This window comes from Anabrus simplex, chromosome 11 (genome assembly GCF_040414725.1).
Source record: "Anabrus simplex isolate iqAnaSimp1 chromosome 11, ASM4041472v1, whole genome shotgun sequence".
In the NCBI taxonomy this organism is placed as follows: domain Eukaryota; kingdom Metazoa; phylum Arthropoda; class Insecta; order Orthoptera; family Tettigoniidae; genus Anabrus; species Anabrus simplex.
Genome location: NC_090275.1, coordinates 38,062,019 through 38,084,676, shown reverse-complemented (window position 1 = coordinate 38,084,676; position 22,658 = coordinate 38,062,019). Strand labels below are relative to the sequence as shown.

General features: G+C 40.7%; 1 protein-coding gene across 1 annotated transcript in view; it reads right to left on the bottom strand.

Annotated features, from left to right (window-relative positions):
- LOC136883527 (uncharacterized) overlaps nt 1–22,658 on the bottom strand; it is a 483,493-nt gene that overhangs the window by 349,651 nt on the left and 111,184 nt on the right. The window contains exon 2 of the mRNA XM_067155893.2: nt 17,330–17,429. The gene's annotated coding sequence lies outside the window, so the exon portion shown is untranslated. The remainder of the gene's footprint in view (nt 1–17,329; nt 17,430–22,658) is intronic.

Below are 22,658 nucleotides of genomic sequence, written 5' to 3'. Positions count from 1 at the left end.
TTTTGCAAGGTCACAAGTAGACAATTTCTACTTCTTCAACCTTCTTTATTTTACTGATTGATATAATGTAATTACTTAATTTACTCATTTTTAACAATGTCTGCACTGATTTAACTTACAGTAGATTTATTCAAATCTCACGTGAACACCTGAAGTTGCAGAGCGGACATAGAACTAATTACCTGACACTAGACACAATCTGAAAGTGAACACCACTTCTTGTTTCCGGCAGCATTACCAACCTATGAAGCCTATCAAACATGCAAGCATGGTACCAAAGTGTGAAAATCCAAACTGAAAATGCAATTCTTGAACAGAGTACAATCTGCTGGAATATTTATAAAAATTACTCCGGCAAATAATTCGCAGTTCTTTTTAAAATGCTTGGTGCCGGTAGTGTGTATCGTTGGGTACCGTCAGAAAAAAAAGAAAAAAAGCACCGAGTCTATGAAGACTTATGATAGCATTGCGGCTCTAGAGATCAATATCAATGTTGCCGAGTAAAATTCGCTCAAAGACAAGTTTGGTGAACTACTTCCAGTCAAGAAAAAGGTATAGGCCTATATCCAAAGGCTGAACAAGGGAAGTTGTACCAGTTAGTAATTCTGGTTGAACTCGAACGTTCTAACAGATTTTAAACAAACCCCATGACTTTATAGCCCTGACGCGGTTTTCCAGTCTTTTCTCGGCCAGTCTCTAAGTCTCTTTCGTTCTACCTTCTCACTGCATATTCTATTAAATAGTCGCTCGCCTGGCATTCTCGTCAAGTGGCCAGACCATCTCAGTTTGGTTGCATTTATCATTTTGACTTCTCTGTACTCCTACAGCATTCCTGAATTCTTCATTCCGAATTTTTTCTCTCCTGATTTTGCAGGTTTTACTTTTGAAAAATCTTATTTCTGCGGCATGAACTTTCCTTCTCCGTCGTTCTGTAAATGCCAGTCTTTCTGTAGCGTATGTGAGGATTGGTCCATGATACTGTTTGTACAATATCTCGTTGCAGTTCGTAGGCACTTTCTTGATACACACTATAATTTTAATCTCCTCTTCCGTCTCCTCCTCCTCAACCGTAAGGTTAGTGGGTAACATGCATGTCTTCCAAGCGTTTCCGTTCTTTGATCAACAGCTTCTAGTGCCAATAAGAGTGCTTGCCTTTAATGCTGTCTACAAATTGAACTCCAGGTGTTCCTTTGATACTTCTACCTTCCATTTTCCCTTCAAACAGGGTGGAGCACCATTCAGAATGACGAAGCAAGTGGCAAACGAAGCCATTTCTTCTTTTATTCAAAGTTTCAACAAAGGTACGTGCCTCATTTGCTCTTTTGAGAACGTTCTGGTTTGTGAATCAATCAGTCCAAGGTATTCTTAGAAGCCGATGCCAGCACCACATCTCAAAAGCCTTGAGTTTCATCACTTCCACTTTTCGCAGGGACCATACTTCTGAGCCATAGCTTACAAGACTCTATACAAAATGTTTTATACATCCATGCAGACTGTCTTAAATGTTAGTAGAGACTTCGTTTTTGAGAAATCACCCTTCGCCTGTGCAATCCGGTTGTTTACTTCCGTCACATGTTATCAAACTTCCTAGATGTTTGAATTCCTTTACTTCATCTAGTTTTTCTCCCATCCATCATCTATCTATCTATCTAGGTATTCTGCCTTATGGCAGGTCTTGTCATGGGATGAACCTCTTCCACTGTTGCCTGTTCTGCGCCAAGTTTTTCATGTCCGAATATTTATTTCCTTGGATATTGTCCAACATTTGATATTTTTTCCTTCCTCTTCCTCGTTTGCCTTTCACCATTCCTTCTACTCCTCCTTTCAGTAAACAGTCCCTCCTCAAACAATGTCCGATCCAGTTCATTTTTCTCCTTCTAATGGTCTGTAACATACTTCGTTCTTCTCCAACTCTTCGTAATACCTCCTCATTCCTTACCCGGTCTTCCCATTTCACTCGTTCTATTCTCCTCCATACCCACATCTCTAGTGCCTCCAATCTTCTCTCATCTTTCTTTCTCAATGTCCAAGTCTCTGCGCCATACAGCGCTATGCTCCAAATGTAACACTTAGCAAGTCTTTTCCTCAAATCTTTGTTTAGTGGTCCACAAAATAATTGATTTTTTTCCTAAAGCCTTCTTTTGCTATGGCAATTCTTTTCTTAATTTCTGTTGTGCAATACATATCATCTCTGATCATACTTCCCAAATACTTGAAGTTACTGACTTGTTCTATTTCTTCTCCTCCTATACTAATATGACAACTTCTACCTTTTCCTCCAATTATCATACTTTTGGACTTCTTATTAATTCTCATTCCATATTCTTCTAGTTTCATGTTGAGTTTATCTAACATTTGTATCATTTCACGTTCGCTTTCTCCCATCACAACCATATCATCTGCAAATCTTATACATTCTACTCTCCTACCTCCAACACAAACTCCACTATTTCCATTAAAACTTTCATTGATTATTTCTTCGAGATAGATGTTGAACAGTGTCCATCAGGACATTGGCAATTTGGTAATTATCCCTTGTGCATGTCATTATCTTGGTCTTCCGTTTTGTTTATTCTCATACCGCACCTCTCTCTTAGCAGTTCGTTCGTGTGATTATGTAATACTCTGGTAAAATCCTTATGCTTGTCATATTCTTGCATCAATGTCCTTGTCCAAAACCTCCTATGGTTTTTGTATGTATTTTAATCATCCCTCTTCCAACTCACTCTCCTTTAGTCGACAGTATCGTCTTAGGCTTTCTTAGCTATGATAAATTTCATAGAGAACTCCTCAATTGGACGGTAAGATACTGTCTATTTTCCGCTAATAGCTTTACTTCTTCGTCCATGACCCAAGTCACTATATCATCTACGAAGTGTGTTAAAAAAGAAACGGAACTTTTGAAATAGTGCGCCAACCGGCAGAGGGAGCGCTCTGCTTCTACCGAGCACACGCAGCGGTAGGTTTTGACAACAAACTACCATTTTCAGCGTTTCGCTCTGACCTTTATTTGATGAGCTACAGCCGTGCACAAGCTGTTCGTCAGATTAGTGCTAAAGTGACAATGAATGATTTTGAAGTACAACGTAACTTTGTATGTAAGTTTGCTACAAACTTGGCAAAACTTCCACGGAGACATTTCAATTACTTAGTCAAGCATACGGGGAGGATCTCCTCATGAAAAAAAAAAAAAAAACACGCATGAGTCGATCAAAGATCAAGGTAATGCTGGTTGTCTTTTTTCACTGGAAATGCATTGTTCAGCAGGAATTTGTATCACGTGGTCAGATGGTAAACAACGAAGAATACCAGAGAATTCTAGCGCGTTTGGGGGACGCTGAGCGCAGGAAGAGGCCTCAATTGTGGAAAACCAGACTTCGATGTTGCATCATGACAATGCGCCGGTTCACGCGTCGCTCCTTGTCCGCAGAGACAAAACATCACATGCCTGTTGTGTCCCATCCACCGTATTCTCCAAACTTAAACCCAGCAGACTGTTTCCCAAACTTAAAACCACGTTGAAAAGACGTCATTTCCAAACCATAGACGAGATTCAGAACAATGTGACAAGAAACCGGCGCACCATCCTAGAAAATGCGTCCTAGGAGGCTTTCCAAAAACGATGAGAACAGTGTATTGCCAGGAGAGGGGACTACCGAGGGAGCAGTGCTTAAAATGTTGTACAGTAGGCTACAAAGATGTTATAGCAAAAGTTCGGTTTTTTTAATGAATAACAAAGCCGTCAAATGGAACAATCATTTTTCCATTTGACTTCAAATTTCGTAAACTATGGTCCTAAATCAAGATTTCTGTTTCAGCTGCGAGCTGTAATACAGCAAATGACCAAGGATAAGCAGAGTGACATGAGCGACAGTAAGAGACCGTTCCAGTCGGCAGCAGATTACGACTCCGACGCAGTCCTCAAGTTCATAAAGCAGCAGCAGCAGCAACAACAACAGACAGCTTCGGCTAAACCAGATTTTGACCCCTTGGTGCTACAGCAATATGTCAAAGCGTTGAAACAAGCCAAGGAAAACAAACCAGTCAAGTTTGATGATGACTTCGGTTCAGGAGGGCTTGGTCTATCCGGAGGAAGAGGTAGTGGAGGATTGGGAGGATCGGAAGAGGATGATGGAGCGTTTAGTGGTCTTGGAGTGGTAGGAGGGGTAGGAGGAAGAGGTTCCGGAGAGTCAAGGCCAGGTGGAGGAGGACTTGGCCTGTTTGGACTTCTTGGTGGCAGAGGTTCTACGGGCCTAGCAGGCTCTGGAGAAAGCGGAAATGGATTAAGTGGACTAGGAGGCCTTGGTGGAAGAGGTTCAGGGGGCTTAGGAAGTGCAGGGGAGGGTGGGGGAGGGTTTGGAGGACTTGGAGGGTTAGGTGGAAGAGGTAATGGGGGATTTGGAAGTACAGGAGAAGGTGGAGGTGGCTTTGGAGGAATTGGAAGTTCGGGAGGAAGAGGTTATGGGGGATTGGGAAGTACAGCTGAAGGTGGAGGTGGTTTAGAAGGACTTGGAGGTTTGGGTGGAGGAGGTTCTGTGGGATTGGGAAGTATAGGAGAAGGTGGTTTAGGAGGACTTGGAGGTTTAGGTGGAAGGGGTTCTGGAGGATTAGGAAGCACAGAAGAAGGTGGTTTGAGAGGAATTGGAGGTTTTGGTGGAAGAGGTTCTGGGGGATTAGGAACTACGGGTCAAGGTGGAGGGGGATATGGTGGCCTTGGAGGACTAGGAGATGGCGGGGATGATGGAGGCGGATTAAGTAGTTACGGAGGTCTAGGGGGAAGAGGACCTAGTGGTGGAGGTTTAGGATTAGGAACAACAGGGGTAGGTGGAGGTCTGGGTGGAGTTTCTGGGCTTGGAGTTGACGGAGGAGGAGGTGTAGGACAGGGGGGGTTTAGTGGAGGAGGAGGAGGAAGTTCAGGGCTGGGTTTCGGTCCCACAGGCGAAGGAGGTGAGAGGCTTGCGGGGGGAGGAGGGGGAGGACTTAGTTTAGGTGGGGGAGGACTTAGTTTAGGTGGGGGAGGACTTAGTTTAGGTGAACTTGGAGGAAGAGGAATAGGTGGAGGGTATGATGGATTAGGAGGGTCAGGAGGGTCGGGAGGGTCCAGCCACAGCCTGCAGCACGATCACCCTTATCCTTACCACTATGGAGGATATGATGATCCTGTCCCATACAGAATACCGTCACCGGTCTATACAGAATCATCTGGCCATACGATTAATGAACACCACAGCAAAGGAACATCCGTCGGACACAAGCAAGGGTAAGTTGAGTTCCTTCATTACATGGAGCAAACATTCTCACAGTTAATATACAGCACTTTAAAACCTCTTTATTTTACCTTAGTTTCCATTTCATGTTTTCCGTTAACGTGATCTAGCTGTTTGCACAGTGGATCCCAGTTCAGCTCTCATATCTTTCATCGATGAATACAGTGCTTTTACAGTAAAACCTCTCTATAATGGACACCTTCGAGATCGAAGAAAATGTTCGTAATATAAGGGATTTCTCTCGACAGAGTGTATAAAACAGGTACCACTAACAATAAGTCAGAACACAATAACCAATGTGCTGCTTTTGACAAAAGCTCTTGCAAATTAGTGTACTAGATTTCTCCAATGTCCTGTACTTTTATGAGAAAGTTGAAAATGCTCCGATGCAGCTGCGATTTAAGGAAGAGACAAAAACGCTTCTATAGAAACCTCTACTGAGAACACTGTACAATATTACCATACATGTTAAATTAAAGACTAACATTTGAGTTTTTGTAACTTCAAAGCAATGTGCAATGTAGCAATCTTTAGTAAAACCATGACGAATATAAGACCGAACATTAACACTTGAAAGAATCCTTAATATTAATTTTATTTGTGTTTAGGTTTAGCAATGATATTTTTACATTGTGAGCCTCCATGACTAAGGGGTGGCAGCGCACCGGTCTCTCACCGCTGGATTCTGTGGTTCAAATCCCGGTCACTCCATGTGAGTATTGTGCTGTACGGGACAGGTTTTATTCCGGAACTCCGGTTTTCCCTGTCATCTTTCATTCCAGTAACACTCTTCAATATCAATTCATTTCATCTGCCATTCACTAATCATGGCCCCAGAGGAGTGCGACAGGCTTCGACAGCCTGCACAATTCCTATCCTCGCCGTTAGGTTGGGGCTTCCTTAATTCCATTCCTTAACCGGTCGAGCGACTGGAAACAGGCTGAGACTTTTCATTTTCACAAAGTGCAATGAAGTCTTATCAAATTTACACCTGTTTAGTCATTTTGTCAATTTAAATGTAACCTGTTAGTGGAAGTACGAACTGCAGCATTATCGAACATTTCAGATAACAGAACTGCCGGGGGTAAAAGTAAATGGCCTCCGGAGAGGCCTGGTGGAGGTCTTTCGAGTTTACGTCGTATGGGCGACCTAGGATGGGGCCCTATCTAAAGGGAAGTTTAATGCTGAAGAAGTCACAAACACTCTGCCCCGAGCCATAGGAATTAGCTAATTAAAGTTAAAAATTCACACCCTGATCCGATCGGTAGTCGAACCGGGGAACCTTTGGACTAAAGGCCAGCATCCTAACCATTTAGCCATGGAGCAGGACACTCCCGGGGGTAAAAGCATAGCTTAGTGTTGCGTTCCAAGAATGCGCACAACCTGCGCCGGAAGTTAGATAACTGCAATTCTTGGAAGTACCGTCTGTACAAAATGTAAGTGAACACTGTACTAGTAGAATATTTCAATTTTTAAAAATCAGCGCACTCACTATTCAATTTTGAAAACAGCCGTTTGTTTAGGAGAGGTTTAAATTGGATTTTCGAGGAACTATGGTGTGTTCGTAACAAAGGGGGTCCGCATAAGAGGAGTAAATTGTTCCTACGCAGCATGGGATTTTATCATGGACCTATGATCGTAATACTGAAAGAAGCGTTCTGACATTCCTTAGTGGGAGGTCCATTTACTGCTTGTCTGCCTGGGGGGGGGGGGGAATAAGGGAGTAGGGGGTATGGTTGCCAAGGAAATGTGGGTGGGCCCCACTGCGGATGCCATGGGGATAAGCCTGCTGGCCGGATCGTGTTGGCTAGAGTTGCCAAACCTCTAACTTCTGAGCGGTTTGAACAAACGAACAAGTGAGCCGAAAGTGAGAGATAAAAGAAAGGAAGGCGGGAATGTGGCAACACCGTGCAATGCTCCTCCCTTCAGCCTTATCTGTCAGAACGCGTCTTTCAATGTTACGGGTATAGAACATTGTCCGATAAGAAGGGGTGTCCGCTGGTAAGAGGTGTCCGGTAAGAGAGGTTTTACTGTGCATATGTCTCTTAGCACAGGCCAGAGCAAAATATAGCTTCCACCAAAGTCTCAGTCTCATTTATGGCCGTGACAGTATGCAAGCTTCTGAGGCATAATGAAATTCACAGCACGACTAGTACGTCAGAGTGTTATGAATTAATGTGTCACTCATAGGACTGATCATGGTGCAATAGCATTCTGGCACAGTGAGGAAAGCAAACTACCTCACACCTCATCATACCTATGTCCCATTATGCTGGTGAAATGTTTCAGGGGAGGTAAAATGGGTCTGCTAAAGAAGGTGCTGAACATGCTGGCAGCTTTCATTCCGCTGGGACTGTTCCTCGCTGCCATCCCTCCTAATGTCATCAACATAAACTCTACCAGGTAAGTCCAAGAAATGAAGTACATGTCTCATGCTCAGGAAATATTCAGTGAATGAACTGAATGTTATTCTCTTCCAGTCACAGATGACCAACTGGGGAGAGAATATTCAATTAGTGTAATCATGACTAATACACCTACTTAGTTGTTAAAATACTAACAAAATGTTTATTTACTTATATATCCCGTAAATCCTCCTTGAGACATCTTTAATAATTAATAAGTCTTTGGAGGTATTCCTAGACATTAACGAAGTCATAGTCTAGAGCAGTTGTGTTCAAACCTTTTGGCTGGCGTACTCCCAAAGTACGAGTATATTTCCATTATACCAGACATAACAAATCATTGTTGCTGGATACCAAATAACATTAACTATAATCATCATCATCATCATCATCTTCCGTAGCTTATCCCGTTTGCTCAGAGTCCCTGCACGCACTGAGGCGTGAAATTTTTTTTACGGGGACCCCCGTAGCCCGCTCCCCCGTCGTGGCAATCGACTCAATCTACATTGCCTCCGACATGCTATTAGTTCTAAGTAGAAAGAAATAGCTGGGAAGAGTGGGAAATGATACAAGGAGTATCTGCCTGTTTCCATGTGAGACACGTTACCAGGCGAGTTTGTAATGGTTGGATGGTGTATAAGATAATTTCGTGTGGCTATTTCTAGCCGAGTGCAGCCCTTGTATGGCAGACCCTCCGATGAGGGTTGGTGGCATCTGCCATGTGTAGGTAACTGCGTGTTAATGTGGTGGAGGATAGTGTTATGTGTGGTGTGTGAGTTGCAGGGATGTTGGGGACAGCACAAACACCCAGCCCCCGGGCCACTGGAATTAACCAATGAAGGTTAAAATCCCCGACCCGGCCGAGAATCGAACCCGGGACCCTCTGAAGCGAAGGCCAGTAAGCTGACCATTCAGCCAACGAGCCAACGGTTGGATGGTGTTGAGGTGTGGTATTGAAGGGTCAGGGAAAAACCACATAGGCAGAAAAAGAGAAAGAGCCTACATGTAAAACCTGACATCTTTCGATAGCACATGCAAGGATGTGGGCTGGAAAAGTCCATAGGTTGTGTTAGTTAGGAGTATGTGGTGTCATGCAATCGTAACCATTTTCCTAGATTTTGTCAATTATTATGGGGAATCAGTCCTCCTTGTCACTGCCTGGTGCGGCTCGGGTCCGCTGGCGTCTGGGCTTTGGGCCACAGGTTAGTCCCTTGGTCCAGCAGCCAGCGGTCCCTGGTGCCAAGTCTCCTTTAAGGAGAAGGGGAGTATAGCCAAGCCTTATTTGGGGTAAGGGGCTTCTTCTTCTCGCCCGATGACGTCGCTTCCTTGCGGTGTTGGTGGCACACACTTGTCTCTACCACATATATACATACATACATACATACATACATACATCGTTATCATATATACATTTATACGTTTCTCGGTAGAGTGCGGGCCGCTCTTCCACTCTCATATCCTGTAAATTTAGTAAATTAAAGCGTGAAAGAGTTGTCGCCGGGATTTAAGGTCTCGTGTCCTTCCTGACACCACAGGATTTTCGACTGAAAGTTCCACCCCAGCAACATCGGGAATCAAATCACGGTCGCCGGGATGACAGGCAAGCAGCTCAGCCGCTACTTTACGAGTAATTGCAGTTCCTCTGTTTGTCTACAAATTATTTAACAATCATATTGGTAGCGCGCTCTCTCTCTCTCTCTCTCTCTCTCTCTCTCTCTCTCTCTCTCTCTCTCTCTCTCTCTCTCTCTCTCCCTCTCCCTAATCCAACTACACGCCCAAAATATGTTACTTTCTACTGCTCTAGATCAAGAACCCAACAACATAGTAATTCACCAGTGTTAACACTCAATGAAAATATTTAATAAATATAGCAATAAGTACAGACTATATATATTTGCAACTACATACACATCCATAGTAAAACAATGTAAACAAGTAACTTAATTGTTTTCTGTTCTAAGTTAAAATCCCACTTTGCTGACTCCTATTGTTAAGCTCATAACTTTAGTTATCTTTCTAGTTTCTAGTTATACCATCTACCTCATCATCATTATTATCTTCGATAACATCACTTCCATCATGTATAATTACAGTACTAATGCAGCTTTAAAGCCGTTCGTAAATCATTTTAATTTTAATATTTTAAATACCTTGTTATACTATATGCATATGTAACTGAATATTTGTAATATTATGTTACTGAAGAAAAGTGTAATTTTATTTCATTTATAACTATTTTACAAGGACTTTCATAAGAGATATTATAATTTTAATTTAATATTTGTTTTTATCTAATAAATTACAACTCCGCCGCCAAGGGCTGATAATCAGGTAAGTCTTGGTTATAAAATAACCTGCAAGTTCGCACTTCTGGTCTAAATTAAGTGACGTGCGGAGTGGGGTGTACAGGGATTTAGGGACCTGGACCCCTTAGTTGCCCAGAGACCGGAGAATCTGGGCCTGGCTCTATGCCTCTGCATTCGGAGGACAGGGGTAGTTGAACAGTAGAATCAGTTTCGACTGATGATTACAGATTAGCGTGTGCAGTATAAAAGTGGACGTTTTATTTTTCCCGACCGACTGCATCGCGTAATTGGTTACGACATCGAGTTTTGGCGCAGGCAACTGCCTCCCGAATGCAGATGTCCTTTCAAACTGACCGTTCGGTGGTTGCATCGTTTTTCAGAATCTTATTTCATGCTGTTTTTAACATAAATAAATAAATTTATTTATTTATTTATTTATTTATTTATTTATTTATTTATTTATTTATTTATTTATTTATTTCGCTGTTTCTTGCAGTAACGCGGCCTCCAACAGACAGCGCTCTGTGGACGATGAAGCAACCAACCCGCTACTCGCTCTGGTGGAGAAGTATGGACTGCTGTCATTGGAAGATCCAGAGTGTGAATCCTTGCTGTTCTGTGAGATGGCGCGCATAGGCGGTCAGCCCGAGGGGAACATGGTACAGAACGCTTTCTGGCGGCTGGCGCATGAGTAAGTTGCCTTGCTTCCTTTCGGTGTGGCTACACCTAGACAGTCAAATCCTAAAAAGCATCACATACCACCTCATAGCTGACTTTCTACCTGAGTGACTGACTGGAGTATTTGACTGAAAATGTTTATTCTTTTAGCATTACGGAGATGAAAGTCATTTTTTGTGCCTTACGACAACCTGCCTTCATCAACATGGACAGAGACAGGAAGTAAGATGTCGGGGTGCATATTTTGAACACATGTTGTACCGGCGCAGTTAGATACCGTCTTCTCTTGGCCAGAGAGGGGGGGGCGTAACCCTCGAGGCGGCCCGCACCACCCCTTCAGGGTGGGGGAATTAAAACGATGATCATGATGATGATACCGTCGTTGCGCCTAGAAAAACCGCTGTGCGATTATTTTTCAGCTCAGAACTCTGACCAGAAAGGTTTTGTCATCTAGGGTTTCAGTATTGTATGAACTAATAATGTCAACGAATTTTCGTTCTGAGTGATATATGTGTTGCGGATCAGTATTTCTCCCCTGAACATGGTCACGTAACTTTACGTCACCTTGCATGTTATGACTAGGGCGAGGATTTACAGGCACTAAAAATACCCAAAATAAACAGGAAAATATACACTTAAAAATCCCAAAATAGGCACTAAATACCAAACCGAATATGCCATCTCCTTAGCATGTAAAATTACTCAGCATATGTAAATTATGCCACTTCGTTTTACGCCAAGGGACAAGTGGTCATCAAAATCAGGAAAAGTTAATAATAATAATAATAATAATAATAATAATAATAATAATAATAATAATAATACAATTGAAGACATTTATCTCTTCCAGGCAATAATTAAATCAACAGGACACTTCGAATGAATCCTAGTCGGCACATCTTACAATGAATAACCAGATATTGTTCCTAATTCTGAACAATAAAACTGCCTGTTGTCAACTAAAATTGAGAAAATGACCTTTCCACTTCACACGAGGTCATGGGACAGTATGTAAGAACAGCTGGCTCTGCCGGGGTGAAAGCTGGTGATGGTGTTATGTCTTTCCCTTTGAGAACAGCAGCAATTGCCAAAGCATCCTTCCAACCGGGATTCCTCTGCACTATACTGTGAGATTTGGCTCTGGTCTCATCTCCTATCGCTCCATTAAGGTTAGCAATGGTGGCTTCCACCTCACGAACAATCCCTACAGCCTTCACAAAGAGGTAATTCTCTCCCATCCAGCTGCTTTATTTTGGAAGGCAGCTCTTCAAACTTTGGAAGAAATGTGCGTGAGAGCGCTGAAAATCTTGGTGTCGGCCAGTGAAGGATGTAGATTCAAGGCCAGCTCGTTCCAAGCAAAACCAGATGACAGAATACTGTTGTAATTTATTTCACATTTAAGTGCTGTCTTTGGTGGATACTTGCAAAGAATGCCTGGTTTCAGCGGCTATGTGGTAAAGAAAAGTAACAAAGTAGAGATGGGTGGAAGAACAGTATTTAAACACTTATTTTTTGTCGTTTTAAACACTTAACATGCAAATATGTTCAAAATAGGTAATAATGCACAAAATAGGCATTTATTGGCACTGTAAAACTCATGTATTTAGTTCACAAATCGACTGAAACATATTTTAGACTTATGAGCCTACAATTTTGGGTTGAGGAATAAAAAAGGCCTAATGACATATCTTTTATGTTCAAAGCACGCTTGTAATTTCAATACTCTCATTTGCCGCACACGATATTAAACAAGAACAAAAAGTTTGTTTATTTATTTATTTATTTATTTATTTATTTATGTTTCTTCTTCTTCTTCTTCTTCTTCTTCTTCTTCTTCTTCTTCTTCTTCTTCTTGCGTTCCGGCCCTCTAAGGACCACGTCATAATTTCAATTCTTCCTCCTTAGGTCTTCTTTCCTTTTCTTCCAATACTCTTACATTGCTTCACTGTGCTTTTTTTTTCCTGTCTTCAGTCCACTTTGTGCCTGTTTTCTTTTCCTTCCTCCCTTGGAATCCTTCCATTTGTAAGACTTTCTTCCTAAAAATATTTCTTTCCAATAATTATTCTTCTGGTATGTTGTTCCTTTTCAGGTCTTTCTTGACTTCTAATTTATTTATTAGTGCCTTGTTCAGTGGCGAAGTTAGGGCTGCAGGCCCTCTCTTACACGCAACCATATCATGTTTATACTTTCAAACTAAATAATAAATGAATGAATATAGATAAAGTTTAACCAACAGAATTAAACCTCAATTTAATATATGCATTTTCATAAGAACATAAGCACGTATACTGTGTGTGACCACAAGGGTCCTAAATTTTATAAAAACGCTAGTAGACGTAATGTTACAGCTTGGAAAAAAGTATTCGTATGCACAAATAAAAGAACTGCTTGGACTCATACTTCACGGAATGCCACACATTCATAGGGGATCATCACACAAAGTAGCCTAGATTAACAATTACGATCATGTCTATTATGATATTGTTGAGTGTATTTCTGGGGATACCTAACCCTTTCAAGAGGTGTATGTTGTCGTACCTCGCCTGCTACCAAATACCAATCCTTTAACTGACCAATGCTCAAGTCGGAAGGCGTGGTTCATAAATATACTCGTATTTCTTTTCTGTGTCAACCTCAGTCGCCTGCTCAATGTCTCTTTCAAAACCCGTAATATGATGCAACGCTAAAGCAATGTGCCTTTTTTTTTTTTGGATTAATGGCAATGATGTCGACTCTTCTATTCGACCCCGTGGAAGACACACTTCTTCGTAAACTTAGCACTTCATTTCTCTTAATGCTGAAGCTAGAGCCGATCTAGCCCTGTAATGGCGATTATACCTTTGCAGCACTCCGACATACTTTAAAGTAAATTTAAAACTTAAAAAAAAAAAACCGGGCGAGTTGGCCGTGCGCGTAGAGGCGCGCGGCTGTGAGCTTGCATCCGGGAGATAGTAGGTTCGAATCCCACTATCGGCAGCCCTGAAGATGGTTTTCCGTGGTTTCCCATTTTCGCACCAGGCAAATGCTGGGGCTGTACCTTAATTAAGGCCACGGCCGCTTCCTTCCAACTCCTAGGCCTTTCCTATCCCATCGTCGCCATAAGACCTATCTGTGTCGGTGCGACGTAAAGCCGCTAGCAAAAAAAAAAAACTTTAAAAACCTAAAAATTAAAGAAAAATTAAAACGTTCGGTAGGAACAAGAATGAACACAATAATGCAAAGAAATACTAAAATAAAGTAGGCCTAAGCAGTGCATGTTCCTGAGAAATTCTAAGAGTGATTTTTTTTAATCGCACCCGTACATTTTCTCCACTCACGGATAATTTCGTAATCTGGGGTCAACGAACTTAATTTTATTTGTGTGGTGCGCAGGAATATAAAGGAATAGGACAGAAAGGGTATTAAGGTCGTGAAAAGATGTTAGGAATGTGAATTTAGAAGAAATACAGAGATTTCTTTTCAGCTAACAATCTAAACACCATCGTTAAAATATGTAGCTGCCAACGTTTATTAAGCATCATCCATGTGTATGTTTTTGGGTTTAAAAGGAAAAAAAAAAAAGAGAGCAGATACTTCGATTCTTCCCCTCTGAAGTAGCCTCTTACGACATGCAGAGATCTTTCGACTTCACCAGCAGGGGAGATAAAGCGTTCCGATATATCGAAAGGAAAACTAGTGTAACCACAAAAGAATGGCAAGGCGGAATAGTGAGAAAACGAAAGACATTCTAGTAAATATTATGATTATTATTATTATTATTATTATTATTATTATTAGTATTCCTTATGCCCATTCAAAGAGTGCTTTTCTCCTTCTCATCCTCCCATATATCTCATCATTACAAGCTTTCATTCCCTCCCTGAAGGGGATGGGCGGGCCACCTAGTGCGTTACCTTACTCTCTGGCCAGTATCTCTTCATGAATGCACTGTATTGCATCTTGCGTTCTGTCGACCACTTCCTACCAGTTTTCTTTTCAGGTTTCTCCACGACTTTGTGCTTGGATACTTTGTACTAAAGGCTCCACGATCTTCCATGATGTCATCCGTAATATTCATTTCTTGGAGGTCCACCTTAGTTTCTTTTAGGCAGTTTATTTTGACCTCCTTTGAGTTGATTATTTTAAATAATCTTGTCGTGAGTCTGTCGCTGTCCATTTTATAGATATGACCATAGAATTTCACCCGCCTCTTGCGTACGACATCAGTGAACCTGTCAGTTAATGAGTAGAGGTCCGCCGTTCTCTTAATCCACATTCCATTTTCTCTCTTGGGACCTTACATTTTCCGGAGAATTTTCCATTCTTACTTTTCAATTTCTATAATTTCCGAGTAACATCCAAGGGATATGGCTTCTGAGGTGTATAAAGCGTCTTCTTGTTCAATCCGAAGGTTTGTTGGCAGCAATTCTTCCCCTCCATTCCTCTCTGTTCTCTATTAGTCTCTTGCATCTTCCTCTCTTGCCTTGAATCATTCCTTCCATTACATCAACTATAAAGCTATTGTGCCTGGCAACTTCCTACTGTCGCACCGCTCCGCACGCTCCTAGTGGGCGTGTATTTTAAATCACCCTCCGATCAGAGCATATTTTAACATTCGTCTATGAATTTTCTTACGCACCACCTACCAACACATGATTTGTTTGTTACAGGTCCTCGGATAAGGCGGCAGAATCTCTTGGACTAAAAGAAGTATTCAAGGCCATTCGCACGGACTCTTGTAGCATCTACAAGTGCCGGGAGTCGGAGGAGGCCAAAGAAGAAACCAAGGAGATTAAGGAGGAGATCAAAGATCATAAAAAATCTACCAAGGAACGCAAGGAGAAGATCACGAGGGATGAGGAAGAGCTCAAGGGAAGCGAAGAGGACACGAAGGACGAGGACGTTGAACAATAGAATCAGTTCCTGCTGATGATCACAGATTACCGTGTGCAGTACAAAAGTGGACGTTTTATTTTCCATGACCGACTACGTAGCGTAATTGGTTGAAGCCTTCTGTGCTCAATGTTTTGGGATGAAACCTGGCGCAATGCTAGAGCATCGTGTCTAGGATCTTTACTGATAAATAACCTGTTTTCAGGTCAACAATCGCAGTAATCTACAGGGTGTCCGGCAAATAGTAGAGCAAGCCGAAGAGGAATTAAACTTCTCGGAGAAGAAAACTAACACATTTTGTTTCAAAATCTCATGAAGTGTAGTAGAGTCTGATGAAATTGTGGTGACAGTGAGGAGTTGGCAACGCTTATGGCCGGCGCGTGGCACTGAGGCAGTTTGGCGCGTACTCGGTCAAGCAGCGACTCCAATTGCCTTGCATTGTGCATGGCAGAGGAAGCCGGTAGATGACTCTCACTACACGCGCGTGTTTGCATTCCCTGGGTTGTTTACAATCCGGCCATCTGCGATGTTGCCAAGTTTATTATTTGTTCTGAAACTGCACTGGAGGTAGAACAGTCTAAAGGAAATATGTTAGCATCCTTTCACACCTAGCATTTCCCTGAACTGGCTTGCTTTGTTAGGTAACGGACACGCTGTAGAAGAATTCAAACACATAAAATGCATATGTCTTTATAAGACATTTTAAAACAAGAATCAGCCCAATTTCACTATTTGTTTAATATTAACTGTGACATTTTAGAAAATCTTCTAGTGTCTTTGGAAATGCATCGAAGGCTTGCTTAAAATTCTCCTCATGTTTGATGCAAAGGAAAATCTGTGATGTTAAAATTAGTTAAGCAATTATAAGCTACTTCCACTTCTTTTCTCCCCAGTTATCACAGTCTTTGAAATAAAATCGATGAACGGTGAATTTTAAGTGTTTGCAAGAGCATAAGGTACTTATTAATGTAATAAACCCCGTTAATCAAATCATCAGGAAGGTTCAGTTCTACTATTCATGGCGAAACCCTTTTCGTTATGTGAAGTCAAAAAGAAAATAGCCTAAGCACTCGGAAACTCGGAAGGGTATAGACTTCCGAAGAGTTGCTATTTTGAAGTTCAGTCTCCAATACATTTTTATACATTCATATCATTGTTATAGCGTTCCTGTATGAAACATTTTTGACGTTTTTCTATGGATAAATTTTCATCCAAAATCTTTGTGGTAAATTAAATTATAATTTGTTATGAAACAGACACGGGTGTAAGTCTTCATTATCAAGTTTTAAAGGAGCAATTCTGTGAATTACTCCCAATTTAAACATTGCAGAAACGTCAGCTCATTACTTTTTTTTAATGAGAGGTCACCATTATCTGAACTTCAAGGAGGGTTTTGTTTAGAACTGAACATCTGAAGATCTGAAGATTTTCTTAAGTTCCAGTGAAGAAAATAATGTATTAATCATTTAGAAGTTAATTGAATCATCAATATATCTTCTATTGATATATTTTGTTATGGCATATATTTTAATCTAATTTGCTTGAACAAGTTACAGTTTTATCCGTGAAAATATATACTGCATTCCCTTTCAGGGTCGCACCTCACAGTTTGAGAATGACATAGTAACGTATTCAAAACTTAGTATGTTGAAGGGACGAGTGAAAGTTTATCTAAAACGCTAATTCGTTAATCTTTATTTGAAAGGAAAAAAATATTATTACATGTTTAGGAAAGAACAAATTGTGCACAAAGTGTTCTGTGATGTTGCCATAAAATGTACTTTGTAATTGAAACTGTTACCTGAAGATTTTTCTTGAAATGTTCGATCTCGTCCGTTTGAGTGATGGGATCGCCTGACTTCCTGAAAGATCAGGAGCTGTGTACGTCAGCACGATGTGATCTGCAATGTAACCAATAAAGGAACTGTAAATAATTGATATTGTTGTATCTGATTACGAAACTTTATAATAAAATGTTTATTTTTGAAATAGTATTTTCTAATCACTTTCTACCCTCCAGGGGGCCGATGACCTTTGATGTTAGGCCCCTTTAAACAACAAGCATCATCATCATCATCATCATCATCATCATCATCTACCCTCCAGATATGCGTAAAATAGTAAAGTTCTCAGAGAAAACCTGTTTAAGATTAATATCCGACGGGTTAGTTTTTGTAAAGGGTGCTTCAGATACATACAGCTCAGTAAGTTGGGTTGCCTAAGTAACAGGTGTTTGGGAGAAGTAGATTTTCAAGTTCAATCTCCCGATGTGTCGGCAAACTCTCTGCTTTGCCAATATATAGGATGGGCAAAATGAACCTGGCCTGGAAGATATTTATAAGAATGACTGGGAAGTGACTCTTATTAATGAACAGGAGAGCTGCCCATCACAGGAAATACTGGAAACCGTGATTTCGTTGCACCAAGATTCCGCATGCTCTGTCCCGAGCACGCCACTGTGTCATTAAGTGTGAGTGAGTGAGTGAGTGAGAGGAGCAGATATGTTTAGGTATCAGCTGAATGTGCAACACAAAATGGTGCTCACGATAAAACAGCGCGTGTTCATTATCGAGTGTTAAGAGGAGCACGATTCATGAAGAACCTGTGCGGAATTGTTTGCGCACGAGTTTAAGATGGGAAGTGTTTTGGCAAAACTTCCATCAACGTCTGCAATGCAAAACGTAGTGGCAATATTGCTCTGTAGCGAATAAAACTCGTAATTATCCGAAAAGCGTTCGAACACCAGAAAATACAGCTCGAGTGAAGGAAAGCTTGGAAAGAAGTTCGATGAAATCTCAACGCCGTTTATCTGTGCAGGTCAGGAATTAAGAGACCGTCGTGCAGAAACATTATCATTATCAAAATAGATCTGCATCTGTATCCCCACAAATTTACTGTGGTGAATGCGTTAAAGCATCCAGACGAATCTTCGCGTGTTGAATTCTACCGGTGGTTACCGAGTTAAGGGGAGCCAGAATTTTTGGATCCTCGGATTTTCATTTCTTCAGATGAGGCCATTTCCAGCATCTTCTGTGATGTTCATTAACAAGGTCAATCCCGCGTCACTACTATTGTAAATATTTTTATTTTGCCCGCCCGGGACTTTCAGCATCAAAGATTACTAATCTGGCCGAGTTCCAATCAATGGAAAGAAGTTAGACGATCTAGCCTCTTACGTTGTTGGCACAATTTCTACTCCAAGTTGCAAAGTTCAACTAGATAAGACACAAAGCGTAGATAGTGATAAAGGGACTGGTAAAGAATAAAATGCAAAACCCGAAGAACGTCAGTTGTACGTAGAACATATTTCCGAAATGTAGTTTTATTAATGTGAAGGAAAGGTATACTAATAAGTAGAGCCGGGATTTTTAGTTTAGAATGTAAACTTAGTGAAGCGAGTAACAAATATACACTATACTGCACAACGGTTATGCCACGAGGTTTGCATAAATATTAGGGGCACGGCCTATCAAAACCCCTAGAATTTATGTTTCTCTTGCTACGTTATGGAATAGAAGGCTAGTCGACACCTCGTAATAACCCAATTAGTTTTAATTATAACCTTTTGCTGCCTAAAATGTACGGCTCCATTGTTAGCGTGCTGGCCTTTGGTCACAGGAGTCCCGGGTTCGATTCCCGGCAGGGTCGGGAATTTCAACCATAATTGGTTAATTCCCCTGGCACGGGGACTCTGTATGTGTCATCTTCATCAAGACACGCAGGTTGCCTACGGGAGTGAACTAAAAAGACCTGCACCAAGCCTCTCCGGAGACTACACTCCATTATTATTGTCATACTGCCTAAAATTCTGTAGTCTACTAATAAGATTGGGAGACAAAATGAGACATTTTATTGCATTCGTTTGCGTCTCTCAATCTTGTTCTTTAGTTTTCATATTCCTACTAACGTTTAATATTAAACAAATAATAGAAAAACACAAAGTTTTGTGCAAATCATTGTTCAAACGGAATATGGCATATTATTTGAACGGCTGCCATACCGGTATATGACATACATGGAGCATTCTATGGGAAATCGGACAGCAAAGAAAATTAGGTTCATTTTTTAAGTGTGAAGTAATATCTTAGGTTCGGTAAATGAAGTGCTTGGAGATATTCATTTCTGCTTAATATCAGCTTCGTCTTTCAACTGTCTTCACGATATTAAGTTTTGGATATACAGAGTGTAACAATCTACAGCCAAACTTTCAGGGCATATTCCTCACACGTAGAAGAAGAAAATATATGGACATGGGCGCGGAATATTTTTATTTCCATGTTAGAACTAATTTTCTACAACACTACATAGTACATTTATCGTGGGAAACAGAGGAACAGAACGTACTATTTGTTACATGAAATGTTCAGAATGCCCGCCGTCGCATTGAATCCCGGACGCGCTGATATGTTCGGTCATCAAAGAAAGATTACGTGAACAAATTGGATCACCGAAATGTCACTGTAATATTTCTCTCAAATGTAAGATAATTACGTTTACTCAAAGTGTAAAATCTGCTGTAAAATAAGAAATATTTTACTTGTATAGAATAGACTACTCAAGACAGACTAACATCTTCCTCCACGTCTTGCAAACGAGATGTGCTATACTTGCCAGTATCGCTTACTGAAAAACCTATTGTTTGTAACTTCCCAACTAAGGTCGGGATTGTGTCTGTTCGGAGCAATGCCTGCCTTTTGTGTAGCAGTGACGGAGTTCGATATCTAAATGGAGGGAGGAAAAGGTAACATATGAACTACAGTGACATCTCTCAAATACGTCATAGAACTGAATTTCCGTGGTTCAAATGTTGCTTAAAACAAAAACCACAGAATTTGTGAAGTATGAACGAAGATTTGCTATTTTTAAACAACATGTTTATGCCCAATGGGATTGATTTGGCCTCCAAAATCACCTGACCTCGACATTTTTTCTTGTAACGTTACCGTAAAGATCATGTTTGTCATAGTCGGACAAGAGCAGTTTAAAATGTTAAGGGGAATATTCGTCAACAATACTGACCCAGTACTGCAGCGAACTGCCAGAAATAGTCAACGACGTGTACGAATGTGTCTGCAGGAAGACGGAGGTCATTTACAACATCTCTTGTGAGGGTAAGCAATTCCCCATTGATAATGTATATTTAGACACTGTTTGCAGTTTGTAGCTAACACCAAAGAAATTATGATTATGATGATGATTATGATGATTGAAAACCTACAACCTGTTTTCCAGTCAGTGAACGGGTCAGGGATGAGATGAATGAAGCCCCCATCTTGCGGCGAGGATAGGAATTGTGCCGACTGCCGAAGCCTGTCGCACTCCTCTGGGGCAATGATTAATGACTGACAAATGAAATTAAATATTATATTGGAGAGTGTTGCTGGAATAAAAGGTGACAGGGAAAACAGGAGAACCCGGAGAAAAACCTGTCCGGCACAAATCTCACATGGAGTGACCGGGATTTGAACCTCGGAACCCAACGGTGAGAGGCTGACGTTCTGCCGCCTGAGCAACGGAGACACATAATGATGATGATGATTGTTGTCGTTTAAAGTGGCCTAATAACTAGGTCATCGGCCACTAATGGTACGAGGTAGAGCGAAATGAAATGATAATTAAAATGTATACACTGACTAGAATTTAAAACAAATGATGAAAAATAATCCCGAATTTAAAATAATCAATAGATCTAATTCGTATTGCCTTATTTTCTTGTAAACTGATAGAAGAAATAGCTTAAGATAGAATAAAACATTGCCTTGAAGTGCAATAATATATATCTGACAGTTAAGTTAAAACATATTACAATACACAAAACAAACAAAAACATTAAAATTACTTGTGTGAAACAAAAACACAGTTAACAGAATAAAAAGTAGGTGATGATAAAGTAAAATTAAAAGCAGGTTAAAAAACTCACTTTTATACACAATGAAACCGGCAATTACCTCTCATAAAAGAGACGACGAGGTCTGCTGACTGCTCGTCATCTTGTAGGATGAGGGAGATGGTACGCGGAAGTTTTCGACTACGGCGCAAGACGGCCAGGTCCACGCACTCCGTAAGGATGTGGTGACCACCCCACACACAGGGATGGGCTTCTCCGTTCAGTAAGTAGTAGAGGATTCGATTTTCGGGATTGACATCATTTTTAAAAAAATTGTAAAATAGATTGCGTGAAGCGAAACTCTCAGTGCGTTATTATGAGTCTTTTCGACGTGTAAATACCTGTTCTCGTTTAGCGCATGAGTTCATCCCCTATGTGCGTGAAAGTCTGAGCACAATGCGTGCATTAGTACATTACCTCTCTTGTGTGAGTGAGATGAGTGAATGCCTTCTTGAAATTTAGCGTCAAAAAGGCGCTTATAGCTTATAAAAAAGTGATTTGACGCTCAAAGAAAAACTTCAGCTGGAAATAGAAAACAGCATGTAAATTATGTCTTCTGAAGCATTAAATAAAAATTAATTTTCCAGAATTGTTAAGAAAGAAATAAACCTATACGAGTCTTCAAATTCTGCTCAGAGCTATAACCTAGAGCAGGCTTCTAAGTATTTACTAACGATTCCTCCAACTTCCATCGAACCTGAACGCGCTTTCTCAGCAGCTGCATATATGTGCAACAAATTGAGAAGCAGGTTTGGTGATGAGACACTGGACGCGTTGCTATTTCTCAGATCATATTTTCGCAATTCATACTAGAATGTTGCTATTAAATTAGTTTTCTTTATATTTACGAGAAATGTGAAATGTGACTGGTTAATGTTATTTTTAAATACTTTTTGCTAAGAAACTTTCTACCTACTTATTATGTTGTTACATGAAAGTCCTCTATTTAGTCTATGTTCAGAGAGACTGTTGTTAATTTCCAAAGTTTATTTGCATAGTTTGTTACATAACGGTTTTTTAACTTTATGTAAGTTTAAAGAGATCTCACTGATTCTTGGAAAAGAATAATTTTACATAGAGACTGAGTGATTTTAAATCTGGTTAGTCTGACTAAGTCTGATTAGTTAGAGTGATTAGATTAGCTAGGTGTATACCGTAAAATATATTTATTTTGTCTAAATTTCGATTTGCTGATTAAACAGCAGATTTCTGTGAGAATATCTTATTTTTTATTTGTAACTTT